The following is a 15,037-nucleotide window of genomic DNA, read 5'->3' as shown; positions in this document are numbered from 1 at the left end:
CTGGCTGTCGCGTCGGCATAGCCTGGAATGAGATTGTTAGTCACGGTCGCAAGGGCATTTTCCAAAGCATCCATTGTTAAAAGTAGCGTTATGATATCAAAGATATGCGTAAGCTCACTTTACTCAATTTGGAAGGACTAATTGTTAGCCAATTAGACAATGCTGGAAATGCTTAATGCTTAAAGATTGGCTTTTCGGGCCCAATTAGTTGATTCAAAATGTTTTACCAAAATTCTTAAGGCACAGATTAAAGGATGGTATCCAAATATGTTACCAATTATTTTAAATGGCAATGCATTAAATAATTGAGGACCCTCAACAAAGTATTGTGTTAAGCAATTTAGTCTGTTAAATTACTATTAACCACAGCATATGTTTGAGGTTACAGGTTTTAGGAAACAAAAGTCTACTAAGGACAGTCACATTAAATTAAAATTACATTTAATTCAATAGAGGTTTCCAAAAGTGCCTAAAAATTGGGTAAACACTTTTACTACAACGAGAAAAGCTATACACTACTAGTTGAGTGTTGCTTTTAATTAAAACAAAATTAAGTACTTGAAAACGGTGGTTAATTATTTAAACAAACTCTTTGGTTAGTCAATAATTAAAGTTATCAAGCGTTTTAATTTTGTTGGCAAAAGTTCCTCGACTGCGGTACCGTGAATAGCCACAGGAGGACGCCGTCGGCGTTTAAAACGCAACGAGGCTCCTGTGTGTAGTATAGAGTCGTACTTTTGTTCGATCAATAAAGTTTTATGACTTTACCGCATAGACAAAACAACTCCGTCGCTCGTAAGTGACACAGAATGTGTCTTAAAACGAGTGTTTAAATACCTTGCACAAGTTTTAAAATCGTAGCACTTGGCAAGCAAAGTTGTTAGCAAGACGCAGCTAACGTAAACTTTGTCAATGAGTGGCACGTCACCGGAAGTTGCGCGTGCGTGTGTCGCCAGCTGTCAATCTGTCAAACACGTTAAATTCACTCCTTACGGATAATCGCGCGTTGTTATGCGCGGCACTGATGCCGAATTATCAAGAAGACACTAATAATTATAATTTAAATAAATCAAGGAGCGGAAACCACGGAAACGTTTTAATTCCCATGGGTTTATATCGCGATACAGGATACTTCCTGTAAGGACTCGCGTCGAGGGGAAAGGGAAAAACTACTACTTACTGTAAGACGGTGTTAATTCATTAAACACGACGGAATTAATGAAGACTAAAAAGTGCAAAACGTACAAAAATATTAACCCTAAACTCAGTGTTAACACTTGGTGAAACAGGAGTAGGAAAAATATAATGTAACGTTTAAGAGTGGCGAAGACACGTGATGTTAAATTGTCTTAAATCCAGTAAGAATCATAGGTTAGGACGGTACAGTAGTAATTTAAATCCCTCGATTAGTTTCAAATCACGGTAACTTGATTATTTAAATTATAAAGTGCTTTGAATGCGATGTTGAAGAAGGCAGACAGTAGGCTCACGGGGGGAGGGGGCTGTGATGTGTCCCTCTTCACACGTGAGTTGCGAGAAGGCAGGAGTCAACTATACTGGCTGTAGTTTGGCAGCTGGCCGTGTAGCAATATGAGTATTAAGCAAACAGTACACTTTAGTGTTAATCAGATGGAAATCTAATTTCAACAATTTAAGCGAACTGTATAACTAGTTATTCAGTGCTACAATTTGGCAGAGACTGGGCTCTCAGTGGGGGGTCACGTGGTGAGACGTGATCCTCTCTTGGAGGCCACAGCCAAATGAGGAGCGACTTGGAAGTCTGGCCGTTGGGCCCGCCCCTCAAATTAGTTTATTGGTCGACTGGTTTCAAGGGGTGGTTACCTGAATCCCAGTTGAGTTAAGGATACGCCTCCAAAGATGGCGGATCTTAACACGTGTGTTTTACACAAAAGGCTAGCAGTTTTAGCACCATGTGCCTTACGCTAAACCCTACAAAAGGGAGTCAACTTAACACCTTGAGAAGTGTGCTGTGACTCAAATGGTGGTCTGAATGCAGAATTTCGTGCACTAGACTATTTCCTCAGCCTAAAGGCTTGTAACGTAATCAGGTAGCTAAGCTGATTGCGCCACGTGAGGTTTGGAATATATTTTTAACCCAATCAGAATTCGTGACGAGTTAGAAAAAACATTCCCAGGCCTAAAAAGTTTTGCATGCAATAGAAAAAATGTGATCGTTACTCTTCCACTTTTGTGTGTGTGTAACATTCACATAGTCGACAAATTCATTCTCTTCTCAATAACTAGTCGTTAGACTGTTATTTAGCGCTTCAAATACACTGCTTTTATACAGCGGATTGGCTCTGGCATAAAGTTGTAGTTAGGTTGCTATGGAAACGAGCTGAAATTTTCCCAGAAGAACACGCTGCACTAAGCTGTTTTTGGATTGTTACATGTGTGTGTTTCACAAAATATGTAACATAAATTGGCCTCACTCGGGGCACCATTATGTAAGGGAAATCGGTCCAATTAATTATTAAATCAATAATTGTTAATTATTAAATTAATAATCAATTGGCTCATTAATTGAAGGAGACTCAAACTTAATATTTAAATTAAGTTGAGCTTGCCTGCGGAGCACCACATCTCTTTTTGATAATTTTATCAGGATAACAGATGAGAACCTCGTTGGATCAGTCATTAAAATGAAGGTTGTGCCCTTACTACAATTTTGTGAGTTCTTTGTTCAGCTTAGAGGTCACTATAAATTGATGAAACACACACACAGTAAACCAGGGGTTGAGTTTTGTGCACGTTTATTCTCTAACCTAGGTGGGATAATCTACTTAGAATTTCAAGAAGCAAAACTAACTAATATGATAGGAAATGAAACGAGAACTAAAATAATAAAAATAATCAAAGGAGAAGAAAAGAAGAAAAGAGAAACGGTCTTAGCCAAGGTGATAGATTTCTTAAATCAAACCAACATGGGACCCACAATCAACCTAGTTTGCACCAATTTGTACTAGGGCGAAGGCCTGCAAAGTTGCACTTACAGATGGGGTTGGTCTGAGAAGCAGGACCCTGGATGGAGACTCGCCAAGCCCGTTTGAAGATAGAATGGAGAAGGTTCAGTTCAGGAGAGGGAGAGACAGGTCGTCCGGCTGGCCAACTGAGCGTCACGGGGTCAACCTTCTGGCTGGGGAGAGGCCCTCTTGGTGGAGCCCTCAGCGTGCTTGGGAAAAGCACCATCCGTTGAGCCTTTGCAGGGACTAAAAGCAGCGTGTTTCGCTGCGCCTGTCGCTACACGCGATGGCTTCTGTGCGTTGCCGTGTGCTGGAGGTTAAGCTAGCTGGGCTAGCCCTTTGTCTGGCAGCCGCGCCGATGGAGACCAGGAAGGAGCCAAGGAGCAGCGAAGAAGCGGGAGCCAAAGAGCAGCGGAGAAGAGAGGGAGCAGCAAGCAGGGAGCGTGCTTTTAAATTGGGAGGGCGGCGGCCTCCACACCAGGGGGGCCGGTTGAGACCACAGTGGAAAGTTACCAGCTGGGGGAGGTTTTTGGTTGACTAATCAGATTGAATCTGGATCCCATGTGTGTTAAGATTCTAAGGTCAGAATTCAACCAATGCAACACGTACAATTGAATACCTCAAATAAAATGTTACCTAGCTTACACTGTTAAAACGTGCATACACATGAAAGTTTAGTGGAGAATCTGCCACTGCAATGGAACATTTTCATGACATTTCATGGAGTCAACATTTCACAAATGGCAAACATAACATTTTATAATTCATTGTTCTGTTGCAAAATAAGAAAGTCAAGTTTCTAAGAAGGCTTTTACTGTCCTGATTTGTGTGTGTGTGCGCGTGCGCGTGTCAGTCAGAGCATGTGTGGCTGCTTGTGGGGGATGTTCTTGTGTCTTCCCACCCCCCACAGTGGCATGTTCAGGCCACAGGAGCTCAATTCCTTTGGAACTGAGGTTGCAAAAAGTTACAACCGGCCGATAATCGTTACAGAAGTATTATATATCCTGCGAAATCAAAAAGCAAGTGTGCACATCCAGTGATTTTACGAGTTGATAACACAACAAGCGACTTTACAGTCAATATTACCTTGTTATGTCTGGAGAGGCAAGAACAAAGGGTCATCAGAAAAAACTGGGTCCAGATCGGGAAGGAAGAACCTGCTTGGTACTTCAACGAATATTGTGCAAGACTACCAGATGCAACAGGTGGATACTGGTTGAAGACAGACCATGACGCCCCTGACTTTACCTACCCGGCGGCCCCACGTTATGACACCTGTACCGAATTTCGCCCGGCATGGGAACGATGTTGGAACTGTATAACCTTTCGGTGCGAGGAGCCAGGGACCAACGGGACCACAGATTACTTGCCAGGTACTCCTACTCCATTATCAGGTAGGTCACCTAAATTTCTTAAATTACGTCGGTTTGCAAAATTTAAAAAGCCTGTATCAATATCACAGAAAAAATTAGTAATAACGCGACGGCCAGGATGCAAGTTAATGTTAGAAAAGGCCCAGTCGTATAATAATAGCCATTGTGATTGGAATATGATGAAATATTGTTTTGAGCCCTATCATATGTTTTGTTATGCAGATGAGGGTAATAGAATTACACTCTCCGATATAGGGCTTAGGGGTGATGTAAATTTAATCCTGAGTCCCTTTATTAGATTATATGCCGGAAATGTATTAGATCAAAAGAAAATAGAAGTGAAACATGAAGTATGGCTAAATGATTCCTTTCCATGGATATGGAAAAGAGATACATTTATATTGAAATCAACCTTTAATAAAACTTTGGGAATAAATGTGTTAAAAGTAGTATGGGCACGGATGTGGGCTCAACGTATTCCTACACCGGATGATTTATATAATGTCCCAAAAGGGGATTTTGATAAAATTGACCAATGTGTAGCATTGAGAATGTATAACAGATTGCATAGGAAGGAGTGGATAAGTGGAATTTCACCACGATGCCCCTTGGTGGAGACAGGAACGCCACCTTTGACTCATTGGATATATAACTGTACAGGGTTGAACACAAACCTAACGATTAAAGGAGTGCTACAAGCATGGAGAGAAGGACACACGAGAGATGAAAGTAAGACGTGGTGGGGGCTCAATAAAGATGAGATGGTTCAGGATGTGATACCTTGCTTAGGAGAGTCGGAGAATTATTGGTTTAAATATCAATATATGGCGACGGTGTACTCTAAAGAGAACGATATTTGGCCTGACATTGAAAGACCAGCCTTATATGCTAATCCAAGACCATGGGAAATGTTGTGTAAGGGGGGAGAGTCCGTGAAAAATGTTAATGAATGCACAATTGTATTAGCACGTATACCCTGTTATAAAGTCTCCCGATTTTAGAATTTTTGTAATGTACGTTATCGCGATGAAAATTATGCCAACTATGAGGGGGCAGTATGGTTCAAGGATAATAGTAATCAATGGATCCGGAGTCAAGCTGCAGGTAGAGAATATTGCACGCGATGGGACAAAGATCATGACTTATCCAAAATGGTAGGATTAAGAATGATCCCCAAGCCTCCTGACTCTATTATGCAGATCTTAGAAGGTCACGCATTTAGGAAGACCCTTTGTAAAGGGGATATAGTTACAGGGTTTGATTGGCTGGGATTTAATAAAATTTATGGCCCTGGCACATGCCACGAACCTGCTGAAAGATGGCTGCATTGTGGACACAGTGACGAATATGATCATAAGGGAGAACATGTATGTACTTGGTATGAGAGGATAGGATTGGCAATAAAAGGTGTAGTAAAAACTGTGGCCACTACAGCCATGGAAGTTGTAGAAGATGTAGCAGAGACGGCGGTTATTGGGATAAGTACAGGGCTGTATGGTTTATTATATGATGTAGGACTATGGTTCCTGCTAGTGTCAGGAATTGTCCTGTCAGCAGTTATAGCTGTTGCAGTTATCAAAAGAGGGATTTTGGCATTATCTACCCACCGAAATTATAAAGAGAAAACCTCACCAAATAAGGTTAAAGCTCAGTTATTGGCCAACGAGCTGCAGAAAAAATGGGGGGGCCGACTAAGGGGAAATTATTGAGAAGTGGGGATGGGCTTCAGAAAAGGGCGGGATCGATCCAATTATAGATAAGACGCCCTAGCCCTGACTTCCTCACTTCTCACTGAAATCTTTTGGCGGAACAGTAACCAACAACTAACCATGGCTTGTAATGCTTTGGGTAAAGGTATTATTGGAAGACCAGGCGCCCTTCAAAACGTGAGTAATGAAGTGGAATATTGGATAATTTTTATAATATGGCTTTTTTATTGTTGTGTCGGATATAGCGAACAACTAAATTAATAGTGTGGGGAATAATTTTAATTCTCCTTTGGTTATGTCTGGTCGACCACTTGGTTTTAGTAATTTGGGTTTTTATCTATGTATTTTTTTTTTTTTTTTTACTCTCCCGCCAAGAGGTTCCGCTACTCGGAAGAGCGACCACACTCTCGCTCTCCCGTAGTAGAGGTGTTCCGCATTGATGGAGTAGATGCGGATGGAAACTTAGACTAAGATTAGAATGTATATATTGGGAGCCGCAATATTTTAGGTTTCCCTCGGGTCTAAGAATTGTCGAATTTTGGATGTGTGTTTAACAGGATAACCAGGATCAGCCGCAGTGTGTCTTCTGTGGAAGTGATCTCCTCACGTCCGCTTGGGTGGTGGGGGACGCTTTCTATGGACATTGCTGCTATCCTTTGCCCGCAGTGGATGAGGGTAGAGAAATGTGGCTCATACCAGACGGGCTTTTTCTAAATTTCGTCAGTGATTTTTTCATTGATATCCAGTGTGGTTCCTGGATATGGCCTGGCTTTGCTGACCTCGCGGGCTCAAGTAAGTTGGAAGGTTTGGTTCAAAGTCGCTTGAAAGAGATACGTTATTATTTTAACGTTGAGGGTGAATTCATTGGGAGAACTTTCCCTTTAATGCGCTTGATATGGCGTCTGCCTGACGGTGCTCGGCGCTTGACATTCAGCACCTTGGCTGGCTTCTGTGTAGCCGCCACTCCTTTGAGACAGGTTGGATCCAATCGGGATGAGTGGCCCTACGAGCCTGTAACGCCACGGTTACATCGACCACTGATGACCTGGAGGGTGTGCAAGGCGAGGATGGGGGTGGAACGGGGTCATCTCCCTCCCTGATGATAGGTGAACTGGGCCTGTGGTCTCCTCTTACTGATCCTCCGTCCGACTCCTTGCCTTCTGAATCCCCGGTGTCTCCGTTGCCGGATGACACAAGGGGGTTGAATGCAGGTGACTGGTTGGAGCTGGGGGCTTTTGCGGTTGATCAGTTTGGACACCATTGATCTCTAGGAGGGGGTGTTGAATTGAGTAGATTGAGTGGGTCAGATGAAACGCCATATCATGTAATATGAGATAGCAAATTAATGGGCTAGACTCAATTCGTAGTTAGAGACCAATAGGTGTCTGTAGGATTGAATCATTCTTTGGCCTCTGGGTGTAGTTCCTCAAAGTAACCACCAGATGCCGCCAAACCTGTACAACTAAGCCACCCACTCAGCATTGCCCGGATAATTCCATATAAGATACAAATTGAGTATAAATAAATGATATCCTGAATTAAGTAATAATACACAACACAATCTATATTCGACAATTGTTAACCTGATTTTTGGATCAATGTTTGTAGCACATTGAAAGCCAACTATGAAGTTTTGCTGTCTTTCTTTTTCTTTTATTTTATTTTATTTACAAGCGATACTGTCTTTTATCGCTGATAATATTGCTGCAACTGCATTGAAAAGATTGACTGTATGTACTGCTCTCTCAACATGACATACAGGATGTGTAACAGATTTAGAATTAACCTGTTAGGGCCCTGAGAGAATTTGGGATTTAACATGTCATGTATATATATGTTATTCATGCTTGCTTAATTAATATATCTATGATGTTATTTATTTTAACGTTTATCATTGTCGAATAGAGCTGAAGACCTTGACATATTTTCATGTATGACTCATCATTCAACGTTGTGTATCCATGACACATTTGTAAAGAATGTATGACTTCATCTTCATGGCTCGTCTGTGGAAAATTACTGGAAATGAGTCCCAACAGGTGCGCGTTGATATTTCTGGAGGCGGAAGGACATTCACGGAAGAAGTCGGTGGTCTGACCCAAGGGGATAAAAAGCCGTCACCAGCTACGATCGGGGTCCTTTTCTACCCTGCGATCTGGTCTGGATGGGGAGTATTGCTGAAGATGGATTTATGCCTGTTTGAGGACTTTGGATTTTTATGAAGGACTGGAACCAGCCGTGAATGGAATTATCTTCAATAATTGGTAATGTACAACTTTTTTTTAGCAATAATGATGTATAATAGGAAGATATGAATGACTAATCGCGTGTTAGGGTAGGGGCCATTTAATACACTCCCATATCTTTAAAATTATTTTTGCCAAAAACATCTTATTGTCAATCAGGTCTTAAGCTTTTTTGAGAAATGATCAATCTCAGAAAGCTCTTGTAAAAGGTTTATATTATTCTTAATTTTCTGTTTTTATTTTATTTTATTTTATTTTGATTGATTTAAAGTTTTATCATTAAATGTGATTTTGATGATTTATATTGGTTATCTTTTATTGTCAATAAAATAGTTTAAAAGACAATTTTTGAATCAATCATTTTATTGTTTTGTTTTAATCTTTATTTTATTTATTTTTGGTTTTATTTTTTTTTGGACGTTCTATAAGTCCAAATAAAATGATTTAAAAACTAATTGTGATTTAATTAGTTTGTTTGGTTTGTTTTAATTTTTATTATATTTATTTTGGACGTTTTATGAGTCCGAGGTCGTTTTATAAGACATTATTTGTTTTTGATTTTATTTTTATATTTGGACGTTTGATAAGTCCTTATTATTTGTTTTTGATTTTATTTTTATATTTGGACGTTTGATAAGTCCTTATTATTTGTTTTTGATTTTATTTTTATATTTGGACGTTTGATAAGTCCTTATTATTTGTTTTTGATTTTATTTTTATATTTGGACGTTTTATAAGTCCTTATCATTTGTTTTGATTTTATTTTGTTTTGGACATTTTATAAGTCCGCATTAATATTATTTTTTCCCTCTTCGAGGAGGACAACAGTATCGGACGTTTGGGAGAAGGTAAGTGCATTTGAATAACCTCTAACCAATGCTTCCATCTGTATTAATAAAGTCAAATACTCCAGCTTGATATGTAACAAATCCGTATGATTCTAACAAGGATTATTAAATTACTAGGTCAATAACAAATGCAAACAACTCAGAGAAGTGGAGCTGCCAATATAAGTGAGGTGTACATGCTAGCATTCCTGGGCTCTGTGTGTGTGGTTACTCACTCAGGATTGATAGGTGTATGAAAACGGATTGGCCTCATGATAAGAAGACAGTGAACAAACCTAGGTGAATCCACTTTGATATATCGGCTTATCTAATTCCCGTCTCCTCACGCTGACGCCTTAGAGCTGGTGAGGAAAAAGGGGAATTTCTAACCCTTTAATTGGAGAGTCGATCAGGACATATTTCCCGATTTAAGTCCTGCGGGTAAGCGGAAGTTGACTTTATAAACTCAATATACCTGAGACTGCAGTTTCTAACCCTTACGCCAGAGAACAGTTAAAACGTCTAAAAAACAATCCTGCTATAAAGGCCGAAAGTGATGACGTTAAAAAAAAGAAAAACAAGAAGAAGAATCGTACTACGTTGGATTGGGAGGGATTTTAATAACGCAGTATATTATTATTTTATAAATGTATACCAATAATAAAGAAAAAACGTACGACTTTGTATCTTTTTTTATATGAATTTTATTAAATAAAAATATTTTTAAAAAAAAAGACGTTACAGACAATGGTATTTTTAAACTAACTTAACTCTAACCGTGACACATCATCGTCATGGTAACCGTCGAACGTCATTTCCGCTTACGTCGTCGGTGTAACACTTTAATACGTCCGTGTAAGATTCACCGCATCCTCTTAAACTTAGGTAGATAGCTCGTATTGTAATTAACGATCGTAATAGATTATACGATCTGAATATTTAAAAAAAAAAAAAAAAAAAAAAGACGTTACAGACAATGGCATTTTTTAAACTCGCTGAGAGAGCACGTTAGACCGCCGTGCCGCGTCGTCATGGTAACAGTCGAGCGTCTTCTAAAAAATGCTGAAACGAGTGCGTCATTTCCGCTTACGTCGGTGTAACACTTTAATACGTCCGTGTAAGATTTACCGCATCCTCTTAAACTTAGGTAGAAAATACAATGTTGACCGCAGACGGTAGATAGTTCGTGCTGTAATTGACGATCGTGATAGATTATACGATCTGAATATTTTTTTAAAAAAAAAGAGTATATACTTTTGGGGTAATATACAAAATTAGGTGGAAATCCGTATGAATCAAAAAAAGTAGCAGTTCCTTTTTCTTCCAGAGACAGCGCTAACCAGTGCTCCCCCGGTTTGCTCCGTGGATGTGTGTTAACGATATAATAAGAGGGGATAGAGGGCGCTATTATGTGTGTCAACTCATCCGAGGCATAAACACCTCCAAATAAATCTCCTTGTATGCGTTTCATCACGACGTCCAACTCCCTGCCGTTCATCGTCTCAGTAATAGTCCATCAATACCTCCCTTTTCGAGTTAATTTCTAAAATAGTGTCATAACATGCATAAATTATTAGAGTTGCCGTGAAAGGGATTGGAGCTCGAAAACGCATTTCGAGCCTGAGTGTTCCGCTGGAAGCGGCAGATAGAACGCCGTTGTCATCATTCGGGTTTAAATTAAAGGCAAATAGAGCATAGCCCTGTCTGAAGTCTTCATGATTTATACTCAACGGTAAATCTTTTAAAAACCTCCCCGTAGATGAAAACAGGCTATGAAATTCTCGTACGGCATTTTCTGCGTTAAATTGTGGTTGAAACGCCTTAGCCGGAATCTGTCGACCTTCCTGAGTAAGAGCCAGATATTCGATATCAAAGTGGGCAAAGTTAAAAGGATTTAAATTCATCCGGCCTACAAAAGCGCTATGATTGACTAGCGCTAAAACTATATACTTTGGCGTATGCCCCAAAAAAAGATTATCTTGGTGACAGATCCTTGAGAGCTGAGGGATGGAGTAAGTCTTTACATTAATTCGTGAAATGGGATAAAGAGCGTTATTTTTGCGGAGAGCTGCTTCGTGACCTAAAGAAACGGCCGGCGCCACCGTTATTTTTTTTACAAAAAGGGAGGCTCCCAATATATTCAGACAGCAATTAGTATCGGGCGGACCCATTAAACAAAAATCATCGTTAGCTCTTGTTAGCTTTAGCCTTAGATCTACATTATTTATGAGGTATCTCTCGCAAAAGAAAATATCGGAGTGAATAGGTCCTAAAAGATGAAACTCTCTCGATCCTTCAATTAGTTTTGCTCTATGAAATAAGCCTTCGTTTACATCGTTTCCCGTGAGAGTTATTGAATCCATCCGTCCTCCTGTGTCTTTGTAAAACATGGCCGTACTAAATTGGCTTTTGAGAGTATCCTCGGAAAAGTTTAATAACATTTCAATCATAGATCTGTAAGGATGAGTCGCGCTCGATTACGAGATGAGCCGATCCCCTAATGTAACATCTATTTGGGAAAAGATTGTGTTTAACGGGTAGTTAATAATGCCTACGTGATCGGTAGGTGCCAGATGTGAGCCGTCTCTGTGCGTTACCCGCAAACGCAGGTGCAGCATTGTAGCCGAGATGTCCATATATTTCATACCCTCACCAGGGAGATAAAATTCAATAGGACCCTGTTCTGTAATAGCCGATGTCGGGGAGATTTCGATATATTGACTTTGATCGATTGAAAGTTGTGTCAACGGTGGTGAGAACAAGTCTAATTCCGATAGAGTGCATTCTTGCGACTTGTGATGTAAAAGAGCCATTTTCGTCAGATTATTTAAGAGAAAATATCAGCGATGTTTCTCCGACGCTTCCTCCTCGGGACTGATTTTCTTTTAGCGACTAATTTTCTTTTTGTACCCCGTCGAGGCTTTTTATGCATCGTCAGTCTCTGACCTATCGGTCTTCTCGAAGGTCTTCGAGCCAAAACCATTAAACCGGATCCGTCTTGAGTTTTGTCTCTTCTCTGTATTCTTTCTATAGCACGTCCGGCTACATCCATAGCGATGTTTTTAGCCGCCGATTGCAAGTGAGGTTTTGCTACTGTAAAACCGCTCTTCACTAGAGGTGCGACGAAGCGAAATAATTTTGCAAAAATAGATCCTATTCCGCGTCCGTATTGTACGGGAGCGCCGTGAAAACCCGGAAGCGACCCCCCTGCTTGAGATTCATAATAATTAACAAAACGATACGGGTCCGGGTGTGTTTCCATCATGACCATATTTATTTATTTATTTATTTATTTACTTCGGTTTAAAATGTAAGGTAATAATTATCTTTCCGTATTTAAAATTAACAGGTTGATTCTGATCCGTCTTAATATCAATCGCTATATCTTCAATATGTCTCCTGCTAATAGGTAGGTAGTATAGGGGGTTAAAAGTTTTAAATATAAACTCCCCGTATTTACCTTCAATCGGAACAGTTCTCAGCAAAGGAGCGTACGTATCACCAACCGTTTGATGTTGGACTACATCAGTATAAACGTATAAATGATACTGACCCGCCTTTATATCCGCAGAATGCGGGGCTTCCGACCAATTAGATTTTATAGGAAACCATTGTCCTTCCTTCATACCGAGTATGTAAGCCAAAGGCGCGTTAAAACAAATCTTATATCTTCCATTCGTCGTCATCCAAAGAAATTTCCGCATATTAGTATCGTAATAGAGTAAAATTTGATTGCCGATTTTTTGTTTTGTAATATTCAGAATCGCATCTCGTAGCTTATCAAGATCTTCATATTCCCCAGCTGGAATATCTAAGTTGTATGATATAGATTCTTCTCCTCCTCCTCCTCCTCCTCCTCCTCCTCCTCCCCCACCTCTCCCTGTCTCTGAGGTCTTCCCATCTTTGGTTTTGACAGCCGTTGTATCCTTTATAAAAAAAAAAGTAGTCTGTTTTTCTGGTACGTTTATCCAGCTACACGGGTATGAAATCTCAGTCAGAGCCACTTGCCAGCTTCCTTGGAGATCGATGTGTTGTGCCAAATTCACTCTAAACTGTGAAATTGTGTTGTCTGCGTACACATCGGCGCTAGCGTTAGAAGGTAGCGTGACATAGAAGCCATCGTTATGCAAAGGATCCATAATATGAAATGATGCGAATTATATTTATAACTCTGTTTTTAAACGTCTATAATCTGAGAAGCGTCGATCCAGCTGTCAAACTTGGCCGGCCACCCCTTCCAACGAATTAGATATTCAGCCCGTCCGTTAACCGTATGTCTTTTTATAATTTTCTCGATGTGAAAAGCGTGATCTTTAGACACATCCACTTTCTGTAGTTCCTCCGTATAAAATGACCCTTCTATTTTCTCCCCGTCGTAATCTGCTAGTTTGTAGACAGGGGGCGCTCTTAGGATACAATCTACTATTGTAAATAACTCATCGGTGAAGCTCTGTTCATATTTCTTATCAAACACCCCTCTTAATTTAGATATCCTGACTACATCTCCGATTTTAAAATTTATTTTAACTTTACTTCCGTCTAAACTCATTTTTCCATATAAATTGTAGAAAACTTGTCGAGCGGTAGCTGAATTTACGTCTATAGGCCGCATTTTAATACTACTATGATAGCTTGCGTTATAACTCTTTATAAGATCTGGCAATACTTCGATATATCTTCGTGTATTTTTTGCCGTAAAATATCTCCACATCCTCGTTTTCAAAGTCCGGTTGAACCTTTCCACCACCTGGGCTTTTTTGTCGCTATGCGTTGCAAAGTGTGTGATTTTCTTATCCTTCATTAATTTACTAAATTTTTTATTAAAAAATTCTTTTCCTTTATCCGTTTGTAATTTTGCCGGAGTTCCGGACTCTCTCAAGACGGAATTAAATGCCTCTGTAACTTCAGCCGCCATCTTACTTTTCAATACACGCGCGTAAGCGCGCTTTGAAAAGACATCGATAACTGTTAATAAATATTTATAGCCATCATTAAATTCGGCCAATGCTTGCATATCACATAGATCCGCTTGAAATTGTCTCATATGACGCGATACAAAAACTTTATTTCTAGGAAAATGAATCCGCGCTGGTTTATGTAAAGAATATGTATCTTCACTAAATAATCTTTAACTATATTCCGATTAATTTTTGTAGTTAATTTATCCTGTAATTCTCTATGAAGACGATCTATTCCTCCAAAGCTAGCAGGATGCTTAGGGTCGTAATACAGCTTCTGCATATGTTTGTTTAAGGCCATCTTTTTTTTTTTTTTAAATAACTTATAGCTAGGTACAGCTTGGTATTTATAGACAGACGCGATCGGCTAGTTTTAAAAAAAAAAAAAACAGCAGAGATTTGAACCTTTGTGTATGTGTGTTATACCTTTATTTGTCAATAGATGGCAATGGTGTGCTTTTGTACAAAGTTGTGGTTGTCTGTGGAGGGAGGGTGGTAAGAAAATGGCTGCGGTGACCTCGGGGTGACCTTTGTGTGTGTGTGTGTGTGTGTGTGTGTGTGTGTGTGTGTGTGTGTGTGTGTGTGTGTGTGTGTGTGTGTGTGTGTGTGTGCGTGTGGTTGTACAAACCTGTTGTCAGAGCCTGATAGTAAGATTTTTTTTTTTTTGTAAACCAATACATATTGAAAAGTAACGAGACAGACGCATTTTTTTTATTTTTATTTGTAAAACGGTTACATATAAAGATATACAACACTTTCATATAAAAAACATTTTTTTTTTTTTTAAACGGTTACATATGAAGATATACAACACTAATCTCAGTAAAAAGAAAAAACATGCAACTTTAGCTAAGAATTAATATAACTAAGGAAGTGGAATAACACATGGGGTTGTACTTTTAACTCGATAACACGTTGAAATTTATTCAAATCCTCAGAC

The sequence above is a fragment of the Festucalex cinctus genome, chromosome 17, assembly GCF_051991245.1.
Source record: "Festucalex cinctus isolate MCC-2025b chromosome 17, RoL_Fcin_1.0, whole genome shotgun sequence".
NCBI lineage: Eukaryota > Metazoa > Chordata > Actinopteri > Syngnathiformes > Syngnathidae > Festucalex > Festucalex cinctus.
This window is presented reverse-complemented; position numbering follows the sequence as displayed.